General features: G+C 37.7%; 1 protein-coding gene across 2 annotated transcripts in view; it reads left to right on the forward strand.

The window, feature by feature from the left end:
- The first annotated feature begins 2,473 nt into the window (after positions 1-2,473).
- The window catches only part of lingo1a (leucine rich repeat and Ig domain containing 1a), a 185,262-nt gene continuing 170,865 nt past the window's right edge, over positions 2,474-16,870 (forward strand). For both annotated transcript variants that reach the window (XM_038285191.1, XM_038285190.1), the window contains exon 1: positions 2,474-2,814. The gene's annotated coding sequence lies outside the window, so the exon portion shown is untranslated. The remainder of the gene's footprint in view (positions 2,815-16,870) is intronic.

The following is a 16,870-nucleotide window of genomic DNA, read 5'->3' on the forward strand; positions in this document are numbered from 1 at the left end:
TGGGACTTCAAGATCCAGACTGACAAACAGGTGATGGCTAACCAACCAGACATCGTGTTGATCGACAAACAGCAGAAGAAGGCAGTAGTGATAGATGTGGCAATCCCAAGCGACAGCAACATCAAGAAGAAAGAACACGAGAAGCTTGAGAAATACCAAGGACTGAAGGAGGAGCTAGAAAAGATGTGGAAAGTAAGAGCAGCAGTGGTGCCAGTGGTAATTGGAGCACTGGGAGCTGTGACCCCCAAACTGGGAGAGTGGCTACAGCAGATTCCAGGTAAAACATCAGAGGTCTCTGTCCAGAAGAGCGCAGTCTTAGGAACAGCTAAGATACTGCGCAGAACCCTCAAACTCCCAGGCCTCTGGTAGAGGACCCGAGCTTGAGGATGACACATACCACCCCAGTAACATATAAACATCTGTAAGAGATTACTTATTCTAATTTTTTCTTTATACTAAATAATGGTATGTCGCTCAATACCCTAGATGGATGCAGCAGATAGCTGCTCACTCTAAATTATCTTTTTTTTTCTTTTTCACCATTTGCATGAAGAGTGTAAGCGTTTTCTGCAGAGTCACTGATTTAATGGACTTATAGATTTCCATCATTTGATAGCTAAATTACCAATAATCATAATACACTTAACTTGAGTGCATTTTTATATAACTAGAGTAGAACTGGGGTGTATAGAATTGAGTTTCAATCAATAAACTGTTCTTTATTGGGCATTTATTTTTGGCATTTGTTTCAAAGAGCATTATATGAATAAGTATAAATTAATATTGTACAGTTAATCAGCAGTATGCTACTGGTGAATGTATATGCCTAACAGAATCTTTTAGGTACAAACAAGAGATCCTTCTTAAAATATCTGCCAAGACTAAAGTTGGAGTAAAATCATTAACACCTTCAGCTCCTTCCGACATAATAACAAAAAAACATATAAAACAGAGATATTCAATGTAGAGACTTTGAAATTGGCTTAATGACATTTGTAAACAGCCTAACTACTACATTATACAAAACAAAGAAAATAATTTTTAGTTCTCCCACACATTTAACTGAAATCTCATCTGATCTTGAAAGCTTAATCTATTATTAGACTTAACGATGTGTGTTAACTGTAAATATAAAATAAGTTTTATTGATGCAACAGTAAGTTGAACTTTCATTGGATATAACCTCTTTATATGTTTTACTCTCCATATTTTCATGGAATCTGCTTGTCACAGACAAACTAATGTGATCACGTCCTTCCACCCTATGTTTTTTCCTTTACTGGTAAAATAAATCTTTTCACGGTGTGTTAATCAGCTTCTGACAGGTTTTGGCATTAAACTCATCCTGTTAGGTCACCCAAACCCTTAACCTCTGAATCTATTTGACTGACATGCGTAGCTTCTCTGAGCATTTAGAGACCCTAAGCATTCTACCCTCAAGCCTTCCATCTAACTGCGACACATTCTTAATCCTGTCTATAAGCTCATCACAGCAGGGAGTCCTGACCGCTTATGCCACCCATACTCTTAACTCCTGCCTCGAATTATATGCTGGTTAAGAACATGAATCATCAGTGTAGGACTTATATGGAGTGAGTCATAAAAGCGAAGGGATGCCCGTTGCACTTTTAAAAGGATGTGTTAGTGGAAATTATTTGCAATGTACCGGGCAGGTTGGAAAGAAAATAAACATGAAAGGCATATTTTTATTGGAGAAAAATATTAATAATATATTTAATTTTATTACTGGGAGATAAAAGAGACTAGAAAACATTTAATTTTGCTCAAGGAATTCAACACGTTCAAATGTTTTTCAATCTGAATCAGGATTGGTCATTATATTTTAAATGTTAAGAATTTAGCAGGCTATCTGTCCTGCCATCTTAATTTGTTTCTTTTCCTTTTTTGTAGTTTCCACCGGAGGTGGTTGTGCTTAAATACAACCCATTCTACATTTCTGCAGGGAAAGAAAACATTCTCTTCAACCAGGGTTGTTTTCTGGTAATGTTTTTTTGTCTCCTAATGTTCCGATGCAAGAACCAGTGTCAACCAGAGAATAGAGGGAAGAAGTTTTTGTTTTGTTTTTCTGAGGGACCCTTAACTTACAGTAAGAAGGAAAATGGTAGTTTGAGGATGTCAAACATTTCCCAATGTTTGGATCCATCCATCCATCCATCCATCCATCCATAGTAACCCTTATCAACTTCTCTTGCAGGTGGTCTCCTGTTTGTCCATTTATTTAGATATAACATCACAAACAGGACCTCTACTTAGAGATATGGAATTAAAAATCAATCAGCTTCTCCTGTCAGGTTTGCATACTTCCATGAGGATGGAGAGAAAAATAAGACAGGGAAGAGAGACTCTCCCTCCCTTCTCCCTATCTCTCATCACATGCTGCGACTCCTCCTTCTCCTCCCCCTACCTTGCTGTTCTCCTGATCAGCTGCTTTCTCCTCTGTGTCTCTTTTTTCCCTGCCGGTCTCTATCCCTCCTTTCCTTCTCCCCCTCAATCCTTCAGCCTGGATACACCCTCCCTGCATGTTCTCTGCACGAATCGCATGTGTCACAGTGTGTGCACGTGTGGCTTCGTTGCTGACGGGAAACGACAGTGGACTGGATATCAGATCCCTATCCTTATGCATTCTTGCCACTTTTCTTAACACTGCTGCAACATCGCTATATTAGGGAATCTCATTTTGCTCCTCCTGGGGCAGCCTCTATCTTCAAACCTTCCTCCAGCATATTGGATTTAATGAGCAGTCTCTGTGAATGGAAAGAACCAATCTCTGGATTTCCTTCGTTACAGCTTTGGGTAAGGCTATTTCTTCTCTCTGCCTGCTTCTCTTGCACCTCCTACCCAATTCACTTGTCATCACAAACTGACAGGTAAACACATATCACACTTTAAATTGAGGGGGAGCAGTCAAACCGAGCTGAGCTGGCCATTTCAAGTTGGAAACATAGGGGAAGGAGATGTACTTCTGGCTGCCTTTGCTTAGTGAGAAGAGTCAGGCAGAGAGCATGGAGACATAACTGTGTTGGTCTTGCTATCAGAGGTTGCTACCAGAGTGTTGGTCTTGCTATCAGAGGTTCGGAGCTTTGTATATTGATCTGCTGGTATTTTCAGCTTTCATTCCAGACAAATTTGCAAAGAGCTACCTCTGCAACTTGGAGCAGTTTCAGCTTTGTGGGCACTGGCGGGGGAGCTGCTTTGTCATAATGAGTACATTGATTCAGATAGGTGGGCGTGCAGAACTAAACGAGCCAAGGTGTGGGTGCTATTTCCATCTGTATTAAACTATAGATGGGTTATTTTTGCACACTGTATGTGTTTGATGCAACAAAGTTGGGCTGGAGTTGATTTATGTGATTCTTGCTTCCTGTTCTGGCAGCCATTTTTGGAGGAGCAATGAGGATAGAAGTGGGATGCAATATTGAAAATATTACTAATTTCTTAGAAAACAGGTTGAATATATCATACAAATCCATCCCTACTAGCAATTTTATTATTTTTTTTATTTTTTTTAAATGTTTTTGAAACTTTTTTGTTATTTTCTTCCCTCTTCTTTTCATCTTTCAAGCTAGACAAAGTTTATAGAAATATTTTTCAGTTGGATCATCTTTCCCTTTAGCTTTAGCAGTTTTTGATAGTCTATTCATGTCCTTTCTGGTTCCCTTCATTACTTATTTTCTGGTAAAATGAAAGAAATTTGAGTTTTTGGTTTCTAAGAGCAGTAATGGAAGCAAGAGATCAAAGGGATCAATAGTTTTAAAATGGCAGACTGACAAGTGAAGTGACTAAGGAAAGGGAAGGTGTGTGTTTGTGATTTGGTGTATTACAATACAGCTCAGTGGGACTTTTTTATATAGCCAAACATCTTTAAAAGCCCAGGCTTTTTGGCAGCTGGGGTCAGTTTACATATATGTACACCCATGATCCCTCTGAAGGAAGGAAGAAACCGCTATAGATTGCCTAAGACGTGCATCTCGTGCCTAGATGGCTGCATTCCCTGCAAAGGACATCAATATTTATCACATTTTCCATTTTAAAAGAGAAAACCACAGTAACACCAGGAGATGGGAAAATAATAAGAAATAAATCAAATTACCCCACCTCAGGTGGACCTTCTGCTGCTGTTTCATTTAGGATTCCTTCCTAGCACTTAGTCAATTCTGGCTCAATCCCACTGCATATTAAAATACAGGTGCAGCCTCATGGTCTCACTGCTTGTACTGAGGAACTGAAATTACATTTGCAATGCTAATTGAAAGATGACAGCAAAGTAGACATTTTGAATAGTTTTTCATGATCAATATATTTCATATGAAGCTGGTTTGGATTTGGTTTTTGTTTTGAAAATCCTAAACCAATTACATGAATATATAGGTTTTAAGGTAGGAAACATGAACCATGAAAATGTCACGAGTGCAGAAAAGGGAGTAGAGCAAAAAAACAGGACAGACAACCACGTGTGCACAATAACTCCTAAGGTTATATTAGAAAGACCGTAGAAGCTGGAGTACCCTGGAAGAACCCACATATGTGCTGTATAGGAAGGACAGGAGGGTGTGCATGATTTATTCTCATCCCCAAAGATGATTGTTCCATTCAGCTCAAGTAAAGCTACGGTATTTTTAATTTACACACAGACTTTGATTACATAAACACAGCCCAACCTAGTACTCATTAATATGCAATTACACTCAACTCTTTTAACAGATAAACTTTAAATCAGGCCTTAAAGTTGGTGCATGTCTTCATCATAGCCCAGTGTTCAAGCATAATGGTGCATTCTATTTACCTCAAAACTTGGAAATGGGAAGTCAGAGTGATGTAATCTCTGCCTGGGAGACAAAGACTGCTCCTCCACAAATGTGGAACCAACGGACTGCTGAACCCCTTTGTTCCTAAAGCCATCAAGCTGCATAACTCCTCACTTGGGGGAAGGAGGAGGTGATAGGAAGAGGGACAAGGCTTAGCAGCCCCCCCAACCCCCCTTTAATGGCATCCTTCTTTTACTCTGCCCTTTTTTACTGTATATAAGTTACTGGAACCAGAATTTCCTTGAAGGAGTAATCCCGAGGGATAAATAAAGTTAAATGTAAATCTGAGTCTCGAAGTCTGGACTTCTTTTATGTAATTTTTTTTTTTTTTTTGACAAGTAGACCTTTCTTAGGCGACCAGGGCAGAATAAAGTAGAATACAAATGCTTCATAATCTTTGAAGAAAATTAAGCAGCCGGTTAACCCTTAGTATTTACTAGGGCTACAGCTAATGATTATTTGGCAAATCTATTAATATGTTGATTATTTTTTCGCTCAAATAAATTAATAATCAGATAGCCAAAGGTTCCTTAAAGAATACTTTTTACGAAATTAAAACAGGTGAAACTAACATTTTTCCACTTAAGGGGTTCTGGATACAGCATATTGACAGATAAAAAATTTTTTTTTATCTTAAATCCAAAATGTTTATATATAATTTTTTCGGGCTGGGACATTAACACATTCCTTTTGATTAATTGATCACACAAATATTAACACATTAAAAAAATGTAAGCATTTTAATCGCACACCATAACATAGATATGTCTTTCTGCATTAGAACAGTAGAGAATGGCATGACCTCCTGGATGTTGTTTGGGATTTCACCCCAAATATTTATTTGGGTGAAAGTATGAGTATGAGCTGCCATGCAGAAAAACGGTGACAAAGAGGGTCTAGCAGCCCTACGACAGTGAAAAGGGTGAGAAAGAGAATTTGTTGGAGAAAGCTGAATGCGTCACTATTACTGGGGATCACTGGACCTCAGTCAGCAACACAAATGACCTCGGTGTGACGGCACACTTTATTGACAACAAGTGGCCTTCACTCGTTTGCCTTAACCATCCAGAAGATCACCACCAGGCACATTGCTGAAAATACGGCAGAAGATTATGATTCTGTGACAGAGGTCTGGGAAATCACACAGAAAGTCACCACAGTCGGAACAGACGATGAGACAGCTCACATTCCAGCACATGCCATGTGTTGCTTACATTTTACAGAGGACCATCACAATTTGCCTTGCCGGAAGTAATTGTGTTTTTGCATTTAAAAAAGCAGTGTTATAGTTTACATAAGATCTACCTATACCTATAGAGCTACCTGACTTTCTGAGATTGGCTTTCCTAAATATGCTGAACTTAAAATTTGCAATGACGTGTTGATCTTTGTTTAAAAAATATATATATTTATTTTGTTGATTAAGCTTAGGTCAAAATCCATGTGGAAAAAGTTACTTCTTGCTTATTCCAAGTCAGGCATTCATATGCGGTTAAAATGTGATCAATTACAATTCATTTATTTCACAGCCATCTGATTAATGCAATAAAAAAATTTTATTGAGCCCCACCCCTAATTTTTTTTTACAATTTTGATATAATTAGAGCTCTAAGTGGGTTGCTCTGACAGCTAAAAGCAAATTATACAGTCTCCAGTGTCTAGTGTCCAGTTAACAATTAATTGATTACTAAAATAGTTGAAGATTATTTCAATAATTGATTAATCACCGTTAATCCAATTAATTGTTTCAGCCCTAGTATTTACTAACGCAAGATGATCAGCTCCATTGTTGTACATCCCGCGATGACATCTACCTAAAAACACAAGAATGTGTCCAAGCACCTCCTAAATAGTTTTTAATGTTTTTAAGTCTTGCCATTAACCTGATTGTTATTCTTGTGTTGCTCAATAAAATGGACAAGTACAGTTAGATCTAATCTAATCATCTAGTGTAGTAATTTTCCCATTCAAAAACACACTTGCAGAAACCATATGGCCATGGCAGAAGTAATTTATCTCCTTCATGACTGCAGTACAAACCTGGCTGTACAGTAGTTGACTTGCATCCAATAGTGACTCACACCACCCATAGATGCCTCTCCTCCCATATTGAAGAAGCATAGATACTACCCTTTACCAAATGGGAAATTAACAACAATCCCCCCCCCCCCTCCCCCAACTTCCACAGCAGCTATTCTGATGGTCATTACAGCGAATAATGGTTATTACTGATGTGGCTTCATAATTTAGCATGATGCATGAAATGAAGTTTGCAAATTAGTTACAGCAATTGACAGCTAATGGTGTCCGTGGTGGCATGCAAGTGTTGAAAAGTTCTGGGGATTTGAGCCTCTCATCCAAGTATATTTTGGCTGGACACAATTAGACACAGAGGAATTCTAAACAAAAGAGCTTCACTCAAAGCTTGTTGTCAGAGCATTTATGTGCCAATCATCTGTTAGTGAGCAAGCCCCAAAGAAGCAGGGTTTCAAATGTAATTTTGCATTGCCAGATCATTATTACCCTTAACAATTAAAAAAACAAATAGAAACATACTTTAGAGCCGCTGTTAAAAAGAAGCTTAAATGCCTCTAAAATCCCATGTTTTCACTGCACAGCTATTTTAAGTAAACAGTGTTTAATTTTTCTATTATCATCCTCTCTGTGTATTGATTAACAACTAATTAACTTTGCTGATTATGTACAATAGGAACTAATTAGCTCTAACTACATTTTTAGGGGTATTTAAATCCTGCTGTTTTTGGCCCAGCAGAACCCAACATGCAATACCTCGCAAAGTATTCACACCCTTGAAATATTGACAGTAAGTATTACCATATAAACCAGAGGAAAACAGATAATAGTAAAAAATGTATAGGTGTGTGGATGAACAAACATTTTTCTTTTTTTTATTGATTGGTGGATTGGTTAATTTATATATTGTTGTTTGTCATAGTTTCCTGAAATAATTTCCTTTTAATTAATTCTTTCATTTTCATTCATCATTGAGAAGAAGGTTAAGATGTAAATAGGGCGATTACCACTAACAAAACAAGCTAATCCCATTTTTTTTGTTTTTATTTATACTTAGATTTTATTGGGATTGCTGCTTTAAATCAGAATTCAATTACATACATAGAATTACATTTTTTAAATACCTTCTGAGAATTATTCACTTGATCAATAATGGTGGAATTTTAACTTATTTATCTTGTTAAAATAGGATTGCAAGAATATGATTCTATAATTTTCCCCTTGGATCTTAAATTAATTAAAATAACTTATATGTTCTCTACAGCTGTAAAAGAAGACTGTATAATCCCTAAAAAGAAATTATGCCTTGAGCCATTATTATTGGCTATATTGACAGACTATGAATGTCTCTTTGTTAAACATTTTATGGTGTGTTCTGCATAATTTTGGATAAACTGGTTAAAATGTAGAAAATAATGATAAAAACAAGTTAAGTTGTACTGAATAATAAATGCTGTTAGATCAGTGCATCTGGGACATCAGGGATTGTTTGCACTATTTTACGTGATCTGATACTCGGAGCATAAACTGTTCCCTAGGCAGGTGATGAGTTCAGGGTATGTTACTGGGCTTAAATGGAGCCAACTTTAGGGTGCTGAAAACCTTCACTTTTAGCCCGACAGAGCTGGCTAAGCCGTTAATCCCACTTCGTAGTATAGACCCTTCTGGCTGCTTCCTCAGCCAGTGTTTGCATGCTCTCTGTCACTTGCACATAACAGATACAGGAATTAACTAATTCTGTTTTTTTCTGTCAAATAATTCACCCAGTTAATTAATGGTTGCTCTAATACTATAAAAAACATTTTTCTTAAGGTTGTTTTCGTAAAATAATCATGAATAATCCTTATTGAATATGCATAAACCTGCAAACAATTTTTTGAACTAAGTTAGAAACATTAACCTTTCAGTTGGGAGAGGTGAACTAGCTTTAGCATATATATAATTTCCTTTGCCTTCATACTTTCTTCTGGTTGACAAACTAAATAATACACTACAAATAGATCGTTGTCAATGGATAATAAAGGAACTGCTTTTGTCTCGTTTATTTGTATGTACTGCTAAACCAACATTGTAGTGAATAACAGGTTTCAACCAAACTGTACAACACTTCTGTGACCCTCTGTTGTTTGACCAAATCACATGAATATGCCTCTTCAGTCTCCCTAGTTTTCATTCAGGGTACTCTGTCTTAGTGGGATTTTCTTTTGTCCCATGACAGTTTTTTTCTTCTTCTCTATGTAAAAAAAAAAAGCAAAAAACAAACAAAATAAATATTTGCAGTACCCTATCTAATTAAACATCCATAATATCGGTATGGAGTTTGTTTAGTCATAAGGTAGTTATGCGCAATAACTGTGATGCCACAGATGTCAAACAGGTGTCAAACCTCAATAGCTATGTAGACACATCCTGCTACCAGTCTTGCATGTTTCTGTCTGTGTTCTTTAATCAATATTGCTAAGCAAAAATTATTGAAGGTATAGCGGAGGAATTTTGCGAGTCTTTAAAAAGACCCACTCTCTCCACGTAAAAAAAAAAAAAATTCACATGCACAACCTTGTACCAGCTCCTGGGAGGGAACGCCTAATAAATGTGTGCAAGGTGTGCACTAGCCCATTTCTCCTCATGCATGCTGTGTTTAAAAGTAGCTGTTTGCATCACTCATACAAGCTTACTTTCCAAGAGAAGATTTGCAATTTTTCTACGATGTCAAACTCACCAACGGTAAGTGAAAATAGAGACGAGCACGTAGGACGGCCTTACGTAAACATATCCCCAGAATGATTGACAATTAGGGGGACCACTTATTTTGATGATGCACCCATAAAAAGAACATCCCCCACTATACCTTTAAATAGGTTTGAATAAATTACACATCTTGCCAAAAAAATAACAGATATTGATGAATCACTTGGTATCAAATGGCTGTTCTTACACTTCCAGCTAGTATTGGACCAAACTGTTACCCTTCCCTGTTTATCACTCTTTTTACCTTCTTTCTCTCCTTCTCCTTCCGTAATACATTCTGGTCAGTACCAGAATGATGAAATGAAGCAGCCTAAAAAGACTTAAGCATACATCATGATATGCAGTTCTGTCCCAACCATATTTCAGACACATTTCTAGGCTTACTTGTTTTAATAATGCATCGCTGTAACACAGACAAAAACCAATGAAATGTGGAACTTGTTAGGTTTCAAAAGTAAAGCAGCATAACGACATATACATTTAATTCAAATTATGATTTTAAATGATTAGAAGCTACATCTAATTAGACATACTGTATCTGCTTCATCACAACAGCACTAGTTTCATGTCAGAATTAGGGAGAGCACATTTTGACCTCTAAAAAGAAGACACTTGGGTCTGTCTTGGTATATGTAAATTATACTCAAAGTTTAATAAAATAATCTTTCTAATAAAAAAATATATATGATTAAAGTCTCCTCTGTATCATTTGAATATTAAATTAAATAACAAAATAAAATCTATCTTTATAGTTATTTCAAAATGGTTATCGTATGGTTATAACATCTATTATTTTATGGTTCTAACATCTTCAAGTGTCAATGGTTTAAAAAAGAAAGGAATCTGGAATGAAATAATTATATACATTATTCTATTTTTGTTTCAGAAAATCAATCTGCAGACTTAAGGACAGATTTTTGTACCCTGTAATTCATCTATGTCTCCCATTTTGTAAATATGACCTTTTTAATGATTTACCTTCTCGTTAATTTGATAATTACTCTAAATAAATAAAATAAACAATTTTCCTCCTATTTTTTGCATGATCATTTATACACTAAATACCAATGAGAAAACAGTTTGAACAAAACAGTAACGTGGTGTTTTGTAGTATTATATGTAAAAGCCTCCACACAGAAGCTCAGAATACTATACTTAATTTACCTGCCGCCTTTGAGCCACTTAAAGAGGTTAACTTTCACCGCAGCAGCATACTTCTCCTTTTCCCTCTTTTTGTTTTCTGATTTGAACTCCTGAGAGCTTCCTTTTATTTGAGTTCATCTTTATTCCAACTACTCCTCCATTTAAACACGTGCTCCTGCTCTCCCCTCATATAGCAGTGCCTTTATGCATCATATCTTTTGCATTCCTCTTTTTTGCACCACAGAATTTTTTTATATACAGGATATTTAGAGGAACTGTAAATTCAGGAGGTGGTGGGAAAGAGATCTGAAATACGATAGTTCACCCACCAAAACTTGAGACATGACAGCAATGTATTAAATAGGGTGGAATTAAGTGTTAAAGTTTCTAAAGGGATTTCTGTACCTTTGCTCATTTGTAGCACAACAGGTTTTCAGCTATTTAAACAGATACAATCCTGAATAGGTATTTATTTAAACATAAGAAGAAATTGATAAACCTCTTCCAGGATCATATTATTTGCAACTCGTCTTGACCTTATTTTTTAATCAGATTCGTAGACTTTTGCTAAAAGTACCAAAATTACCAAGAAAGCCAACTAAAATCTATATAAATAGCGACCGACATAGTACAGAATATAGGCTGCAGTGTTTTATTCACTTTTGCTGTTTGAATACTGATACCTGCTACATCAAATGCTGGGTAAACATTGATCTGAGCTCTAGAGTCTAATGTGATGTCCTTGTATGTACTGTACACAGAATATTGAGGCCAACTGGAAATCCTAAAATGTGGACCTCAGTGTACTAAAAGGCAAGCACCTCTAACTGTGAAGTGTGAATAAATATTGTAGAGAGCATCTAACATCTAACAGAACCCTGTTGAGCTGTTGGGGTTCAGTAGAAGGGCAATTGGGAGGTTTGGGATTTATATCCAGGTCCCACTTAAAGTTATGTTGGTGTTTTCTTGAATAAAATATTCCACCCCCTGGTTGCTTTCTGATCTGCAAATGGTGAGTGGATTTGGAAGTGTGGATAGAGCTTATAAAATCTAGGCACCAAAAATGAAACAACAGGATCTCTGGAAAAGTGTTTTAACATTTGTTTAGTGGTTCCATAATTTCCTTGACAGGGACTGACAGGGGCTGTCCAGTCAACTACAAAAGGCTTCCTTATGGGTTTTCTTTCTGTTTTCAATTTTAATTTTTACTCCTTTGGAGATTCTAAAAAATGAGTGAATAAGTGCCGTTGATCAATGTGATTTGGTTGTTATGGATATATTGAATTCAATTCAGTTTATTTATATAGCACTAATTTACAACAAATGTCACCTCAAGGCCCTTTACAGACACAATTCAACTAGAACATACAGTCAGACTGGTTCAAAGTATTATATGGAAAACCAGTTGATTGCCTCAACTTATAGTCTTAACGGCAATTCCTTACACCAGGCACGCTTGTAGCGACAGTTTCTTCCTTTTAACAAGAGAAAATCTCCAGTGTGAGCAGCCATCTGCAGAGGCCAACTGGGGTTTAAGGAGATAGAAGCAGACATAGAAAAAGAAGCAAATACACAAAACTTAACCGTTAACCACCTTGACAGGCAGCCCCGTCCAGGAAAGACACAGCCAGGCAGATGAGCTCCAAGCCAGCTCCCATGTTAGAGAATGTAAGAGAGCACATACAGTTGGTCACAGTTAGAAAAAACAGGACTGCACTGAAAAACAGGCCGAGCTCCAACATCTACAAAACAATGGCATTGATGCAAGCAGCACAGCTGATATTTCTCTGGTGTCACAGCCAAACAGGAACAGACCAGATGTAGCTACTATGCCGATAAAAAGCAGAGAGAGGATAACGTTATAGAACTAAGAATTGAACAAATAAATACTGGGTGAATAGAGATAGTCAAGCTCTGAAGTAACAAATGCATGGACTAGTTTTTCAGCATCACCCCTGTACAAGATATTTCTTATTTTTGCAATATACAGCAAATGAAAGAAGGAAATTCTACAAACCTAAAAATAACAAAAAGATTTTTTTACGTTATTATCTAAGTAAAATTTAATCCAAGTTTGTAACTTTGCCAAAATCAATATATCATGCAGCCCTAGAGATACAATTTCCATTCCCTCCATCTATCCATCCAGAAAAATATGGATATGCTGATTTTAAATATAGCATAGCATATTATTTTCTTGTAAACTTTCTTGTAAACTTGGAGATTTTATTGCATGTTGCATATCCCAGTAAATCTGTGTCACCTTTAAGTCTGCAGCTCTCTTTCTCTCTATGCCCTGTTTAAAAAGATTTATGAACCTCTTTATTAATATAATAATGCCAAAAACTAAATTTCAAGATATGTAGAAGCTCTGCAGTCTGATTCTGTCTGTTCAATAAGAAAACATTTTAACCTGTAACTGGGAGCCATGGTCCTCTAAGAAGCCAAGCTTTTTTTTAACTAGTTAAGAAGAACAAGCTTCAAGCTTCTTGCATTATATTACTAACTTGAATTTACAATCTGTTGCCATTTTTACCTGAAAAAGCTCTGTATGACTAATGAACAGATTTTTCAGTGGTATGATCTCTAATTTTTTTAACCAACCTGTCTCCTAACTTTTACTTAAACATCGAAATAGCTGCCGGTTAATATTCACTGAGTTCTGCTGTGTGTCTCTCCTCCAACCACGTAGCAACTGTGTACGCAGTGAAATGCCACTGCAAATCAGATGTCTCCAAGCGACAGATCTGATGATGTTATATGAGATGCGGTACACAAGAGCAGCGGGAGAAAGGGAAAAAAAAAACACTGACTCAAAACGTTCTGAATAGAGACAGCTGCACCCAACTCTGTTACCTTTGGCTAAAGTACAGTAAATTAGTGGAAAGGGGAAAGAAAGCGGAAATTATAGCTGGGGACATGTCCATACAATTCCTTCAGTAAGTTATGCCTTTGATTTAATCCCATCCAAATGAAGTGACTGACTAATCAGCTTCTTTTTCAAAGACTCCCGTCCAAAGACTATAACTTCTGTTTTGTCTTAGTTCAGAAGTAGAAAGTTAAGAGTCATCCAGGTTTTCAGAAGAAAGGAATAGAATAGAAAATCCCTTTGTTGTCAGCAGGTACTTAGTTATAAGTCCGTGTCAGCACACGCACTTGCATACACACAAACACATAGATAATCGCTTACTTACTTTTGTTGCAGCTTAAACTGATGAGGTGCATCGTGGGTGCACGATGCTTGAGTAACCATTCATCCTAACCTGTTTCAGCTTCAAAACTTTTTCCGGTTCTATTTTCAAGCAGGGTTATATCCTGATTGTGGCAGGCCGGTCACTTGATGACTTAATGATGTTATCAGAATGTAGTGAGTGTTTTCTATCAAAAGATCCTTGGTCTTGGTGTCTCTGGGCAGTTAAAAATTCAGCCCTCTCTAACTCCTGGATATTGAACAGTTTGGACTTTAACTATGACACCCTCGACTCTAAAGCTACAAAAATTCTACACTTATTACACATACCATAATTTCTAAAGGAGGCAGAGGAATAACTGAACATCTAACACAGAGAGCAGGAGAGGAGAGGAAGATTTAAAAAGAGTCGGAAAAGAGTCAGGGGAGGGAGAGAGGCAATGCTGTTATTGCTAGCCTTGACTAGCTATACCTTACTACCAGAAATAAAAAAACATGTGAATGTGGCAAGTGCACAGTAGAAAAGTGCAGGAGTAGAAGCTGTGTTTAAAGTGCTTCTGGACAATTAGAGTAACTTAAAGATAACACAGAAAAAATAACTTAGTTCCGACCAAGATAGTCTGAAAAGCACAACAGAACGTAGCTCAGCAGTCAAAAGAGGAAATTAACATGATATATCTCACCAACAGCAGCGGTATCACGCTTTAGTGGCCCCTCAAATATAAAAGCAAAACAATCTTAGGACTATTAGAATGGCATTGTATAGTCATGGAACTACTTTTACTCTCTACCTACCAGGCACTGTTTTGTAATGTTTTTTAAAGTTCACCATGTATTTAAATGAGGGTTTCTTAGCTATTTTTTAGCTTAGCAAATAAGAACAACACAGTCAGAATTCAAACCAATGGGATCAGATGGATAGGGCTCCATTCTAAATTGCTTAGAGTCAGGGGCGGATTAAGAAATTTTGGCCCCCTGGGCCTGACATGGACTTGGCCCCTCAACCCCCCGCGCGTGCGGGCGCACACACACGCACGCACTATGCAAGAAATACTGTATACTGTGAACAGACATGCACACTGTCCTGTACAGAAGAGTGCACATACTGCACACACGCTATTAGGTATACCACACAGACACTGACAAGCACAGGTTTCACACAGACACAGGGGGAGGGGATAAATGGCCTAAAAATAAACATTTTGGAAAATGATTATGCCCACTTCAGTGATGGTGCATTGGGTCATTTGAGAGATATTATGTATTGGAAGTTGGTAGCTATCATGAAATAAACCCCCCACCCCACCCAAAAAACTAAATCGGACATGATTTTTGCCCCCTTTTCCTCCCTTCTATCATTAAAAATAAAATAATATCTTAGGAAAACACTTTGGCATAACGGCAGCTGTGCAGCAAATTGAGGCTCAAAGTCTGTATCTATTTGTGGTTAAGCTTGAGGAGAAGGAGAAAGGTAAAATGATAACATGCATCGGAGAGCACCACAAAGAAAGGTGTAGGCCAGTTCATGGTACAAGGGCTGCATGCAGGTCAAGATAGCCCATTTCCAAGAATGCTATAGTGGCTGGACAGGCACTGGACATGTCCTGAACTCAGTGTCAGACGTGGCTGCCGAATACTTGGATGAAGTGAAGCAGCTGACAGATCTCATGCTGCCCCATCTGAAGACTGTCCTGGCCAGGCAGAGGATGGATGAGGAGACCTTCCCAATGGACCCTGTCAGTGAACAGGCTAGTAACATTGATGGCACCCCTGTGCACAACATTGGGATGGAGAGACAATGTGGCAAGGTGGACTACAAACTGAAGAAGTTGGGCACACTGAACGCAGTCAATAGGTCAATAATTTTACAGAAGTGCCAGGAGCTTCAGAGGTTTCAAGGCAGCAGCACAAGCAAAAAGGGAGGTTGAACTTAACTGGAGTAAATTCATGAAGGCAAAATTCGAGAGTAGGGCAGATGAGAAACAAGAGATGGCTCAAAGAAAGGAGAGTAAGAGACTAGACATGCTGGACACACTGAAATCTTTTGATGGCCCCTTCACGATAGTGGGGAAGTTGAAAAGTTCCTTGTGGATGAAAGTCTGCACAAGAATGCAAAGCTGCAGAGAATGAAGCTTGAGGTTCAGTTTGCCAGAGAAAGCACCAAGCTTCTGCCTAAAGTCAATCCTATCTTCACAATCCAGGTGACACTTCCCAGAAATGGCGAAAGTGCAATTCTCCAAGTCATAATGGATACTTAGAATTTTATGGTGGTGGTAAGTATTCATGAAAACAGTTAGCCTAACATTAGTGAATGGGTGAATTCTGTAAATAACCTAAAAATCTTACACAGTGCACCTTTAAGCAAGGGGTTTCTTTCGTGCTTTCATCCACCACATCATTGAAGTCCAACTCTCTTGTCAGCTCACTCTCAATTGCCATTAGAGATAACGCATTTAATCTTTTCTGAGTCATTCTTGTGCGCAGCTCATTTTTTACTCTTGACAAAAGAGAGAATGAGCGTTCTCCCTCACAGTTACTGACCGGTAGAGTGAGAAAAATCTGTAGCGCAATGTATGTATTAGGACACGTAGGCTGTAGTCCAAAATGTATTATTGTTTTGAGCAGTCCTGAAGGGGTCCTCTCCTCATCAGTGTTGTTGAGCTGTATAAAAGATTTGAACTGTATAAGCTCCTGTCCAAGACTTTCATTGAGGTCAGATGGGTATGATTCAGTGAGAATCTTGGCCTTGTGAAGGACTGAAGCATTGGACTCTGTATCCAAAGAGAAAAGGACACTGAACAAATTGTTCAGATGTTTGTAGGCCTCCAGACGGTGATTAAGGCTTGAACTCAGTTGATCAATAGAGGCAATAAATGTCTCTATTTGAAACAGTTGCCTTCCCTCAAGCACAACATCTGGGGATGCTGAT

The sequence above is a fragment of the Cyprinodon tularosa genome, unplaced genomic scaffold (genome assembly GCF_016077235.1).
Source record: "Cyprinodon tularosa strain WSP-4 unplaced genomic scaffold, ASM1607723v1 ctg208, whole genome shotgun sequence".
NCBI lineage: Eukaryota > Metazoa > Chordata > Actinopteri > Cyprinodontiformes > Cyprinodontidae > Cyprinodon > Cyprinodon tularosa.